General features: G+C 40.8%; 1 pseudogene; it reads right to left on the bottom strand.

Annotated features, from left to right (window-relative positions):
• Positions 1–717: 717 nt before the first annotated feature.
• Positions 718–3598, bottom strand: LOC139235563 (probable G-protein coupled receptor 139; annotated as a pseudogene).
• Between the last annotated feature and the right edge of the window lie 11411 nt (positions 3599–15009).

The raw sequence follows: 15009 nt of genomic DNA, 5'->3' as shown, positions 1-15009 counted from the left end.
CAACGTAAAAAAACTCAATCAAGTTATTTAAACACAATTTACCTTTAACAACTGCATACTGGCGTCCTTTAATTAATCCATACTTGTCCAAGTGACTGTAAATTTTGTCTCTATTTTGCGCAGGATCACAGAGACTGCTGCCATGATCCACCACTCGCAATAGTCCTGAGAGTTATGGATCAAGGATATTCAGAGCGGTCTCTACAGGATAACAACTGGTTGTCACATAGTCGCATAATCCTGACTCTAAGAAGGAAAGAAAGAAAGTACTGGATTTATATAGCACCTTTTACAACGAGTGGATGTCTCAAAGCGCTTTACAGCCAGTGAAATACTTTTTGAAAGTGTAGTCACTGTTGTAATGCAGTGAGCCGATGGTGATTCATGAGAGCACGATAGAATGGAAAAGTATCTGTTAGCATTGGTTTGATAATACTACTCTGAGGAAACAAACCGCCGGCAGTACTGAAATAAGGCCCTCTGATTAAAATATAATCTTAATTACACGCAAATCAGTTGTACGATTTCTCACACATGGATGTCAAGATGTACGATATCGCGCATGTGGATGTCGAGATATTCAATTTCTCAGACTTGGATGTCGAGATGGGCCATGTTATTGGGGCTGATGGAGCTGGACAAAGCTGGTTCAGAACTGACAGGACAGGATGGCCCACTGGGTGTGATGTAATGCAGAATTAACACGAAAATACATTTTTATAATTTGATAAATTTTATAATGAGATTCATTGGATATTTCAGCGCATCCATTAACTCCTCTCTGAATTTACTCTGGATCACTGAATAAATACACGTGTTTGTGCAGGAACTCAAAAGCTGAAGACTATTTCCGGTTTCTTGGAGAATACATTTTGGGTCTTTGAAATTGGAACCTGAGAAATAATTATTCTTTGTAATTCGGACATACAAGAAATTTACAACGTACACTGTCCATAATAGGATGAAACTGCCCGAGATGGTAAAGTGTAAAACGATTAATTTTCTCCGGCTCTCCAACTCTGGGTCGCTTTGATTCTCTCCATTGCTGTGGGCCCGGAGCCTTCTGCGGGCTCTGCTCGTCGCTAGAATATGTCTGACGGTCAGAGCATTGAGCAGCAATATCAGGAGAAAGGGGAGTCATGGCGTTAAAATTCTGTCAAGCCAGTCATATACTATCCATAGAGGAGAACGATAAAATATTACTTTGATGTTACATAACCATGGGACATTGTAAGTTATGAACATAGGTTCATAAGTGAAATAAGAAGTGATGTTTTTTTAAACAGCCAGGGCACCGACCATGACTATAATCAGAGCCGCACTTTTCTCAGTGCAATATTTTGTTTTCAGTTTCTGGCATCATATCGCCACAAATCGATCGAAGGTGAAAGCGACTGTAAACCAGATGGAACTATCCGTGGCTACATAAATTAGGATAGATGTTATAGTACAGCCTGGAGTAGTGGACAGCAGACTAAATTGAAAATAAAATCCACTGATCCGGTTTAATATCACAGCGGTGATAATGACCAGGAGATCTGCCACTGCCATGGACAGCAGGTACCAAGTGATACATCTGGAAAGACCGCACTTTCCTCGGGACAGGATCACAATTATCACCAAGTTAGCTGCAGGAAATAGACATAAAAGAAAACAGTAACATTAAGTATAACTCCTCCTTGATGTTTATTTATTTTGATCATATTTCAGCCTCGCGATGGGAATGATTCAGTGACCTGTCAGCAGAGATTGATCTGTTAAGATTTGAATAATGTTTGAGGAAGGGAAGCAGGAACAGCGAAAGTGAAGGAGCGTAGGCGGACTAAAGCAATGAATAAGGAGCAGGACAGTGAGAACAGGCCAAGGAGTTTTAGGTGCAACTTCGTGACTACAACCGTTTATCGTTCACTGATTGCCATCCATTTAATGACTCAGAATATCCCTTCAATAATTGCATGGCTAAAATCACACGTCAATCATGCAATCATTCAATCAGTTCAGAAATTCGATCATATAGACTCATAGATTCATAGAAGCTTACAGCACAGAAGGAGGCCATTTAAGGCCCTCGACCAACAAGAAGCTTTCCAGCTTAATCACACGTTCCAGCTCTAGGTCTGTAATCCTGCAGGTTACGGCACCTATGGTGCATATCCAAGTACTTTTTAAATGTGGTGAGGGGTTCTGCCTCTACCATCCTTTCAGGCAGTGAGTTCCAGAACACTCTGCATGAAGAAATTCCCCTCAAATACCCTTTAAAACTTTTAATTATTTTAAATTGATGTATCCTGGTTGTTGATCCCTCTGCTAATGGCAATAGACCCTTTCTATCCTCTATATCTAGGCCCGTCATAACTTTATACACATCAATGAAGTTTCCCCTCTGTTCCAAGAAAAACAAATCCAGCCTATCCAATCTGTCCTCGTGGCTAATATTCCCCACTACCGGCAACATGCTCGTAAATCTCCAGTTCAATCATCTCCTTCCTGCAATGCGGTGACCAGAACTGCACACAATACTTCAGCTGTGGCCTAACCAGTGTTTTATACAGTTGACGCATAAGCCCCCCCTGCTCTTGAATTTTATGCCGCGGCTAATAAATGCAAGCTTTAATTATGCCTTATTAATCACCTTATCTATCTGTCCTGCTAACTTCAGGGATCTGTGGACATGCACTCCAACGTCTCTTTGTCCCTCGACACTTCTCAGTGAACCATTTAATGTGTATTCCCTTTCCTTGTCAAACTTCCCCAAATGCATTACCTCACAAACCTCTGGATTAAATTCAATTTGCCACTGTTCTGCCCACCTGACCCGTTGATAGACATTTTCCTGCTGTCTGCACCTTTATTCTTCATTATCAACCACACAGTTGATTTTAGTATCGTTTCAACGCAATAGTCAGAAATAGATGCATTTTAAATACCCTTTACACGCATCATTTCTGGACATTTGTCCGTCGACAGCATTTGTGAACCTGTGTTTGATCACCAGAATTAACTGTACTGATAAAAAGTGGCGGGAAATACATATCAAGACACACATTATTGACCGATCATTGTCGCATCGGTTCACTTCAGATTTTTGCATCAGTCACACGATTCTTACTTTTTAAAAATAACGACTTTTGGACTTGAACAGAGATTATTAGCTGAAGGCAGTGCGAATATAGATCTGGGACAGGAAGTCACGCTGATGCAGAATAATGTTGTAATAAATTTTGCTTTGGACACCCGGGGAACTTTACAATTCCAATAAAATGTCACACTGAACAGGGATACAGAAGACACATACTCTGACTCAGGGAGATTTGAAATGAGACCAGAAAACCTGGAAGGTCAAGCAACATCTGTGGAGAGAGAAAATGAGTTAATGTATCAGATCAGTGATCTTTCATCAGAACACAATGAACAAAGCGGCTGTGAAGCAAAATCTCGAAACACAAAATGCCAAATCGGGTAAAGATGCAGATCATCAGCAGAAACCGTGATATCCTTAACAACCAATGACTTGCTGTAATACCTTACCTGGAACACCGACAGCAGCGAGAAGCGGATAGTAAATGGCAAGTATTGGACTGTTTCCAGGAGCGTGCATTCTCAGTGAGAAACGAATTGCTGGAGACAGTAGCTCCAATATGAGTTGTGGCTCATTCTAATGATCCCTTAGTTATACCGAATGTTAATCCCTAGTGAGCCAATCAGATTATGCAATTTTATTGTGAGCTACGGTCATTGAAACAAACAAATTAAGGCAGCCATTTTCGAGTTCACCTTTTCTACATTACAATAACTTCCAATGAATATTGCACCATGTGGCAGGGGAAAAAAGACTTCCATATCTTTCCAAGGAAAATATAATGTAAATCTCCATCTGGACATTCGAAGATGGCATAAAACCATACACAGCATAGAGGTCCGAGTTCAATTCCTGGTGTTTTCTTTTGAACTATGGGGCACAGTCTCAGGATAAGGGGAAGCCCATTTAGGATCGAGATGAGGAGGAATTTCTTCACTCAGAGGGTTGTGAATCTTTTGAATTCTCGGCCTCATCGGGCTGTGGATCCCGAATCTCTGAATATATTCAAGACTGAGGTAGATAGATTTTTGGAGTCTATGGGGAATCTGGGGATATGAAGATTGTGCAGGAAAGTGGAGTTGAGTTCGATGATCAATCATGAATTTATTGAATGGCAGAGCAAGCTCGAGAGGCATAGGGCCTACTCCTGCTCCTATTTCTAATGGTTTGTTATGTTCCTTAATCAGACCCAAATTATCTCAATGGGAGAAAGCAGTTGTGTGATCTAATGATAACTTTTGTCTCCCATCCTGCAATAAAGCAGTCATAGTGTAGTAGGTGGTGCTATCTTTGGACAGAGCACCCCTTGTTCTGCAGCAAACCGTCATACGGCAGAAGGGGTGCGAAAATTATAAAGCACATCCCTCATCATCCGATAAATCAATAATCGGGATGGTACAACGAGACAGACAAATAAGATGTAAACAGAAACGTGTTTTATCAATTAAAACATGCAATACTCAAATAAACAGGGTTGAATACAGGAAACAGCTAAAGAAAATGATGGCTGCTATCACATCATCAAACACTAATGGACTAATGGTTTGTAGACAACTGTGGCAGTAATGGGATCAGCATTTTTCTTTACGTGGTGAATCAGAGACTTATCAAAGATTGTATTGGGCCACTGAAGGGTGTTCAAGGGCAGGTTTCAAAGGAATCACTAAGAATGGTGGAAATATTACATTTGTACTTTGCATCAGTCTTCACCCTTGAAAATGATTCTCGATTTTAAAATTTAATTCTACTAGTTTTGTTAGCAGCATTACCAAAGATAAAAACGTTAGGGTAAAAATAATTAAGAACTTGAAAATAGACAGAGCAGCCGCGCTGGATGATATCCACCTGATGGTCCTCTGGGAGATAAGACATGAGCTGTGAGAGCTGCTGGCCTGTATTTATAATAGCTCACTGCTCTCTTGAATGGTTCCTACAGATTGGATGGAGACTAATGCAGACCCCATTTTTGAAATAGGTGACAAGACAGACTCGGGCAACTATAGGCCCATCAGTTTAACATCAGTAATATGTAAGATGCTTGAAGCAAACATAAGGGATTTAAGAATACTTGGATAGGGAGGGACATTTTCGGCATACTAATATGACTTCATAAAAAAGAGGTAGTATCTCACAAATCTAATTGTATTTTTTGAAACAGTTACGAAGTTTGTGGATCAGGGAAGCCCAGTAGACATTGTCCACTCAGATTTCCCAAAACATTTTGAAAAATACCGAACAAAAGGCTTTTGTATAAGACCGGAGCCTCTGGTATACGTTGAAATATATTGAGTTGGATTCAGAACTGGCTGGCAGGAAACAGTCAAAAAGTAATAATTGATGGATTTGAATCTGATTGTAGACTAGTCACCCGTGGTGTCCCGCAGGGGTCAGTGTTGGGTATATTGTGTTTTACTATTTTTAATAATGATCTAGATTTTGGGATTGCGCGCAAAACTTTTAAATTTGCAGATGATACCAAGATCTGAGTGAGATTTTGAATTATAGCAGATGCTTGACTGCTTCAGGCAGATCTTAATGTGCTGTTAGATTATGCTCAAGGCTGGAAAATTATGTACAACTTAGATAAGTGCATATTTATGCATGTAGTTAGGGCAAATGTTCACATTCTTACACCCTCCAGGGAAAGGTATTAAAGTTGGCGCAGATAGAAATGGAATTGCGCATTCTAGTACATACATCCTTAAAGTTACATGAGCAATGCCGTGCAGTGATAGTTACAGCAAATAAGGCATCGGGGTGTATCCAAATGACTTTTGATTATAATAGGACGTATACTGTTATGTCCTTGAACAAGGCGTTAATCAGACCGAGCTTTGAATACTGTGTCCAGTTTTGTCCTCCTCACATGATCGGTGATATTGACACTCTGAAAAGAAGAACAAGAGGGTCACGAGGCTATTTCCAAGTATAAAGCATTTTAATTACCAATATAGGTTGAATGAGTTGGTACTCAATTCCTTAGATCAGCGTAGACTTAGGGGGGATCTGATTGAGGTTTATATAATAATGAAGGAAATAGAAGGTTTTCCAACCGATAGTTAATTTCAATTAAATAGGTTAGGTTGGACCAGGTATCACACATTTAAGTTGTATAGGACTAGATCTAGGTTAGATGTCAGGAGGTGGATCTTTTCCCAGAAGATAGTAGATCACTGTACAATCTGTCGTTTCATGTAATGAATGCAGACTCACTGAATTCCTCAAGTGAAAGCAGGATTTGTTTCTGGCTGCGGTAGAGATCACATGTTATAGAAGGGAGGTACTGCAGGGAATTCAAGGCCAGAGTAATCACCTGGACTAGTTTCGATCATCTAGATGGATCAGAGAAGAATTTGCCAAATTTCTTCCCCCAAATTGGCCTGGGTTTTTAATCAGACTTTTGCTACTTCCAGGAGATCACATGGTTTCGGGCGGCGTGGGACAGGCTCAATGGACCAGATGGTCTTAACCTTTCCATCATTGCATGTATGCTCGTATCTTTGTTTGTAGAGTGTCCGTTCTCTTGCAGTAAATCTGTCATATGGCAGTGGGCGTTGCTAAATGTCTACAGAGCGTCGTTTGTCTTGCGGCAAATCAGTCAGAGGGAGGCAGGGGGCGCAACAATTATTAAAGAACATACTATTCCATGCGTTAAAAAATTAAGAAAGCAGTAGGGGGCGCTACAATTATAAACGAATAAAGATATTGAAAAAGAGATAAATTCCTAGATCTAGAGATGGATAGATAGATAGATAGATAGATAGATAGATAGACAGATAGATAGATAGATAGATAGACAGATAGATAGATAGATAGATTGATTGATTGATTGATTGATTGATAGATTGATTGATAGAGTGATAGAAAGAGAGAGGGATAATCTGCCAGCTAGGCAGATAGAAAGATAGACAGACAGCCAAATAGATTGATAGTTACATAGATCGACTGATACATACATAGATAGATAGACAGACATACCGACAGACAGACTGATAGACAGACTGACAGACTGACTAACAGATAGATAGTTAGACAGATAGACAAAGAGGGCTAGAAGAATCTATAGATATATAGACAGACTGAAAGATAGATATTGATAGGGCACACAGATAGCTCGGGAGATAGGTAAATATCATGTTGAAAGCAACATATTAATGAAAAGAATGTCCTTGAAGAGAAAATGAGCGCTGTTTGCAGTTCGAGTTGTGTGTGTGGAAAAGTTACAATTTCAAAATCAAGTTATGGAAATCTCATTTTGTACTGACATGTAATGCACTGCATGGTGGGACTGGTGACCAGAGTCTGCAATAACATAATGCAGGAGAGGGGCGAGGGTCAGGAGATGGAAACAGCAGGGTGTATTGACACTTGATAAATGTACATTTGGCACACTGTAATTAAAGAATGTAAACAACTTGCTCATCCAGTCTGAATCAGACCGACCTTCATCTCCTTTCCTTGTTGCTGGATGTGATGCTATGTCTCAGGATCAAGTGGACACTATCGCAACAGTCCTTAAAACCGTGGATGTACATTACGAGTCACATCAGAAATTATATTCAAATGAAAATCAGTGAGGCACAATGCAGGGATACATAATAACATAAAAAATCGGAGCAGCAAGAGGCCATTTGGCCCTGCGAGTCTCTCCGCCCTTCAGTAAGGTAATGGCTGATCTTGTACCTCAACTGCACTTTCCAGCACTATCAAGAATCCCTTGATTCACTTATTATCCGACAATCTATCGACATGTGCATTGAATATACTGAACGAGTATGCCTCCACTGCCCTCTTGAGCAGAGAATTCCAAAGAATCACCCCCCTCTGTGAAGACATTTCTTTTCATCTAAGTCCTGGTTTATCCTGAGATAGTGAAAGCCTAGTTCTAGACTCTCCTGCCAGATCTTCCCTGCGTCTACCCCGGAAAGCCCTGGATGAATGTTGTAGTTTTTATATGACATTTTATTCTTCGTAACTCAAGAGGATATAGGAGAAGTCTACTCAATCTCTCCTTATAGAGTAATCGATAGATAGATAGATAGATAGGTAGATAGATAGATAGATAGATAGATAGATAGATAGATAGATAGATAGATAGATAGATAGATAGATAGATAGATAGATAGAGAGAGAGATAGACAGATAGATAGATAGAGAGATAGATAGATAGATAGATAGATAGATAGATAGATAGATAGATAGATAGATAGATAGATAGATAGATAGATAGATAGATAGATAGATAGATAGATAGATAGATAGATAGATAGATAGATAGATAGATCGATAGATAGATAGATAGATAGATAGATAGATAGATAGATAGATAGATAGATAGATAGATCAATCGATCGATATCTACCTGAGCAAACAGGGACTAAGAGGCACCCGTCACCGTGCAGATATTACCATGAGGGTTTCAGACTGAGACACCAGTCGATGTACTGATATGTCCCTGAGGAAGGAAGTCATATGGAAACCAATCAATGTCGAGATCTCCCCCTGAAGGAGAGGGAGTGAGAGAAATCAGTCAATGTACAGATATCTCCCTGTGGAGTGGAACTGAGGGACATCAGTCAATATTCTGATATCTCCATGAAGGAGAGGGACAGAGATAAACCGTCCATTGTACAGATAGCTCCTCAGGACATCAGACAGAGAGACACCCGTCAGTGTCCAGATATCTCTTGAGTATGCAGTTATAGCCATGAGGGATAGGGGAATGAGGACAACAGTCGATATATTGATACCTCCATGCTTGACAGGGATGGAGAGACACTAGCCAGTGTAGAGCTATCTCTCTCAGGGAGAGGAGACTGAGATGCCAGGCACTGCACAGATATCTCTTGTGCGAGCAGGGACTGAGGGACACCAGCCAGTCTATAGAAATCTCCCTGAGTTGGGAAGGGACTGAGAGATACCAGCAGTGTACACACATTTCTTGAGTGAAAGAGACTGGGAGACACCAGTCAATGTAAATATGTTTTCCTGCGAGAGAGGTGGGGGTCATCGAGACATCTGTAAATATACAGTTAACATCGGGAGGGAGTGGGACTTAGATATTAGTCAGTGCACAGATATCTCGCTTTCTCACGTATAGGATGACATTATTTTCAGTATTTCAATAACTTTAATCATATCCGTCCATTTACAGGATGCAATTTCCTCCTTGATGTGTGAAATTATGCATGCTGGAACCTCAGGGATCTCTTGTATCTACTGGTTTCCAAAGATTTCAGAGAGGAACATCATAGAATCACAAAAGTTTACAGCACGGAAGGAGGCCATTTCCTCCCATCGTGACTATGCCAGTCAATCAGAGGCAAACCAGCCAAATCCCACTTCCCATCCTTGGTCCGTAACCCTGCAGGTTACGATACTTCAACTGCACATTCAAGTACTTTGTAAATGTGGTGAGGGTTACGCCCTATACCACACTTTCAGCCAGTGAGTTCCAGACCTCCGAAACGCTCTGCATTAAGAAATTCCCCTCAAATGCCCTCTAAACCTTCTACCAATTACTTTAAATTTATGCCCGCTGTAAGTCGACCCCTCTGCTATGGGAAATAGACCCTTTCTATCTATTCTATCTTGGCCCCTCATAATTGAATACACCTCAATCAGTTCTCCGCTCAGCCTCGTCTGTTCCTAGGAAAACAAATTTAGCCAATCCAATCTGTACTCACAGCTAATATTCTCCACTGCTACCAATATCCTCCTAAATCGCCTCTATACCCTTTCGAGTGCAATCACGTCCTTCCTGTAATGTGGTGACCAGGACTGCACTCACTACTACAGCTGTGGCCTAACCAGTATTTTATACAGTTCAAACATAAACCACCTTTCTTGTATGCTTTGCTTTGCCAAATAAAGGCAAACATTCCGTAAGCCTTCTTAACCAGCTTATCTACCTGGTCTATTACCTTCAGGGATCTGTGGACATGCACTTTGGACATCCAAAGTCTCTTTGTTCGTCTACACTTCTCAGTTTCCAACCATTTAAAGTGTATTTCCGTTCCTTGATAGCCATCCTCAAATGCATTACCTCACAGTTCTCTGGATTCAATACAAATTTGCACTATTCTGCCCCACTGACCAGTTGATTGATATCTTCCTGCATTACGCAACTTCCCTCTTCATTACCAACCATATAGCCAGTTTTAGTATCATCTGCAAACTTCTCAATCATACCCCCATATTCAAGTCTAGATCATTGATGTATATCACAAAACGTTGAGATCGAGTACTGAGCCCTGTGGAACCCCACTGGAAAGATCCTTCCAGCCACAAAAACACCCATCAACCGTTACCCATTGCTTCCTGCCTCTGAGCCAATTTTTGGTCCAACTTGCCACTTTGCCCTGTATCGCAAGAGTTTTTACTTTTGTGATCAGTTTGCCATGTGAGACCTTATCAAAAGCCTAGCGAAAATCCATATTCACTACTTCATATGTTTGGCTCTCATCGACCCACCTGGTTAATTTCTCAAAAAGGAGGTAACTTCAACCAGTCAAACCCAGTGAGATCGGATTAACATGGTGGAGAAGCAACTGATAACTTCAACAACAAATAACCTTACATTGCAGTATCAACTGTTTTTGGAGAATATATCTTTAATTTACCCCATATTTTGATCGGTTGCTCTTTATTATTTGCCACAACATCAAATGGTTAGTTTTGAGAGTTGGAACGCAAGTCAACAGATCAGGGTCGGAGATCAACTCATCCAATCAGACTGGGCCCTCGATGGACAACGCCTATGACGAAGTGGCACAGAACAAAACCATCGTCCTTCCCTGTTTCCTTGTATTAGTGCTTGTATCGGGCATTACCGGGACCTCAAGTGCACTGTGGCATATCGTACGAATGAAGAAGGTCTCACAAGCAAGTGATGTCCTCCTTCTGGATTTAATGATCACCGACTTCTTGATTATCCTGGTCTCTATACTTTCTCTTATTCAATTTATCCTTGGAAGCAGATTATGGAGTAATTCCGTGATGTCAGTGCCCTCTTGCGTCTAATCAATCTTTATGGCAACGCACTTTTCATGACCTGCATTGCTATTACATAGAAACATAGAAAATAGGTGCAAAAGTAGGTCATTCGGCCCTTCGAGCCTGCACCACCATTCAATATGATCATGGCTGATCATGCAACTTCATTACCCCATTCCTGCTTTCTCTCCATACCCCTTGATCCCTTTAGCTGCAAGTGCCTCATCTAAGTCCCTTTTGAATATGTCTAACCAACTGGCCTCAACAACTTTCTGTGGTAGAGAATTCCACAGGTTCACATTTCTCTGAGTGAAGACGTTTCTCCTCATCTCGGTCCTAATTGGCTTACCCCTTATCCTTAGACTCATGGTGCTGGACTTCCACAAGATCGGGACCATACTTCTTGCAACTAACCTATCCAATCCCATCAGAATTTAGCATGTTTCTATGAGATCCCCTCTCATTCTTCTAAATTCCAGTGAATATATGCCTAGTCGATCCAGTCTTTCTTCATATGTCAGTTCTGCCATCCCGCGAATCTGTCTTTTGAACCGTCGCTGCACTCCCTCAATAGCAAGAATGTCCTTCCTCAGGTAAGGAGACAAAAACTCTACACAAATATCAAGGTGTGGCCTCACCAAGGCCTTGTACAACTTCAGTAAGACCTCACTGCTCCTATATTCAATAACTTTCGCTATGAAGGCCAACATGCCATTCACCGCTTGCTGAACCTTCATGCCAACTTTCAATAACTGATGTACCATGACACCCAGGTGTCGTTGCACCTCCATTTTTCTTATTTGTCACCATTCAGATAATATTTTGCTTCCCTGTTTTTGTCACCAAAGTGGATAACCTCACATTTATCTATATTATACTGCATATGCCATGCATTTGCCCACTCACCTAACCTGTCCAAGTCACCCTGCAGCCTGTTACCATCCTCCTCACAGTTCACACTGCCATCCAACTTAGTGTCATCTGCAAACTTGGAAATATTATTTTCAATTCCTTCGTCTAAATCATTAATGTATATCGTAACTAGCTGAGGTCCCAGCACTCGTCACTGTCTGCAATTCTGAAAAGGAACCGTTTATTCCTACTCTTTGCTTCCTGTCTGCCAATCAATTCTCTATCTACGGCAATACATTACCCCCAATACCATGTGCTTTAATTTTTACACACTAATCTCTGATGTGGGACCTGGCCAAAAACCGTTTGAAAGTCCAAATACACCACAACCACTGGTTCTCCCTTGTCCACGCTACTGGTTACATCCTAAAAAACTTCTAGACGATTTTGCAAACCTGATTTCCCTTTCATTAATCCATGCTGACTTGGACCGATCCTGTCACTGCTTTCCAAATGCGCTGCTATTACATCTTCAATGATGGATTTCAACATTTTTCCCACTACCGATGTCAGGCTAACTGGTCTATAATTCCCTGTATTCTCTCTCCCACCTTTTTTAAAACGTGGGGTTACATTAGCTATCCTCCAATCCATAGGAACTGATCTAGAATATATAGAATGTTGGAAAATGAACACCAATTCATCCATTATTTCTAGGGCAACTTCCTTAAATACTCAGGGATGCAGAATATCAGTCCCTGGTGTTTTATCGGCCGTCAATCCCATCAATTTCCCTAACACCTGATTCTGACTGCAAGGGAACTATATTTGTCCTAACTAATTTTTTTCTCTTTACATATCTATCGAAGCTTTGCAGTCAGTTTTCATGTTCTCGGCAAGCTTCCTCTCATACTCTAGTTGCCCCCTCCTAATTAAATCCTTTGTCCTCCTCTGCTGAATTCTAAATTTCTCCCAGTGCTCAGGTTTGCTGCTTTTCTGGCTAGTTTATATGCCTCTTCCTTGGATTTAACACAATCCCTAATTTCACTTGATAGCTACGGTTGAGCCAATTTCCCCGTTTTATTTTTATGCCAGACAGGGATGTGTAATTATTGAATTTCATCCATGTGATCTTTAAAAGTCTGCAATTGCCTATCCACCGTCAACCCTTTAAATATCATTCGCCAGTCTATCCTAGCCAATCCACGTTTCATTCCATCGAAATTAACATTCTTTAATTTCAGGAATTTATTCTCTGAATTAACTGTGTCACTCTCCATCTTAATGAAGAATTATATCACATTAAGGTCACTCTTCCCCAAGTGGCCTCGTAGAACAAGATTGCTAATTAATCCTCTCTCATTACACAATCTAGGATGGCCAGCTCTCTGGTTGGTTCCTCGACATATTGGTCTAGAAAACCATCCCTTATACACTCCAGGAAATCCTCCTCCACCATATTGCTACCAGTTTGGTTAGCCCAATCTATATGTAAATTAAAGTCACGCATGCTAACTGCTGTACCTTTATTGCACGCATCCCTAATTTCCAGTTTGATGCCACCCCAACCTCACTATGACTGTTTGGTGGTCCGTACACAAATTCCACTAGCGTTTTCTGCCCTTTGGTGTTCCGCAGCTCTACCCATACAGATTCCGCTTCATCGAAGCTAATGTCCTTCTTTACTATTGCTTTAATCTCCTCTTTAACCAGCAAAGCTACCCCATCTCCTTGACCAATATATTATTTTGTCCACCACATTAGGTCTCATGTCTGGTGAAGGCCTTGATGCTACCTCATTCTAGTCTATTCAATTTGGGTGGCAGTGTTGGCCCTGAGCCTGATAGCCTTTTCATAATGAGAATTAGCAGATAAGGTTTAATGCAAATATATGCAATTATCGTGGCAAATTTTCATGCAATTTTTTTAAATTAAATTATTTCCGATCCTGATGTTGTTGATCTGCTATACCCTAACCGCAAAAGTAATGATAGAAGTGGGAGCTGAGAAGGAATCTATAGAGCTGATGAAGAAGAAAGTGCTGAAGTACATTCCTGTACTTTTGGTGCTTCTTTTCTGCTGTGACCCTTATCACATCCTTGAACTGTATTTTGATTGTATTTTGAGATTAAGGATTTGCTAGATCCAGCGAATCCATTCCCAGTTTTTTTACAGGGGCAATAGTAAATTTTACAACTGGACCCTCCCTTCATTCATTGCCTTCCTCAATCCCTTGCTGTACATTTTCAGGTCGCAGAGCTGTGAATGGCGATCGTGCTGCTGCACTGTGTAACATGCTCGAAACAGTAACCCACACGCTCACATCAGCAGGGTCTGAGTTAGAGTGTAAGAACTCACCATCTGCTTTTCCACATTAAGTACGGAGAGAATGTGCTGAAGACACGGACATCAGGAGCAACAGTGTTTGTCCAGTTGTTGCGACTGAGCAAACAGGCTACAAATTATAGCAGATTGAACTTGCCTGAAGTAAAATCATTCCAAACTTAGCTTATGTGTCCATCAAGAACGAATGATTACATTTATCTATCAATGTTACGTACTCATAAATTTGTTTTCTGTTGATTTATCTTACCGCGTATCACTATAAGTACCGTTTAACCATATGCATATCTATCCAACCATCCATCAATTTCCATCTTTCTATGTATGTTGCTGTTGATGCATCAATTAATATCTCTATCACAGAATCCTTCTACCATTATCTACATATTTATGTATCTCTATAATCTATCTATCTCTCTATCTAACTTTATTTATATGTTGCTATCTAAATCTGTTTATCTCTCCATCTATCTGTATCCATCACTCCTTCTATCGATCTGTCTCTATCGAATATTATTGGCCTGAATTTGCGGTCAGAGCTTTCCCATGGTCGAATGCCTCTGAACGACAAGAAAATACGAACCTAACTGATGGTCACGGAAGTTCGAACACTGGTGCTCCTGGGCCTCTACAGGTACGCATGCATAAACGTCCACATATCCCAGGGGTGCACGCGTTTAGCATGTGACCCTGGGACCATTTGGGCCAGGCCGACCAAACAAAAGGTGAATCCCAGTTAT

The sequence above is a fragment of the Pristiophorus japonicus genome, chromosome 23, assembly GCF_044704955.1.
Source record: "Pristiophorus japonicus isolate sPriJap1 chromosome 23, sPriJap1.hap1, whole genome shotgun sequence".
Classification (NCBI taxonomy): domain Eukaryota; kingdom Metazoa; phylum Chordata; class Chondrichthyes; family Pristiophoridae; genus Pristiophorus; species Pristiophorus japonicus.
Note: the sequence above shows the minus strand (reverse complement) of the source record. Positions and strands in the feature narration are given on the sequence as shown.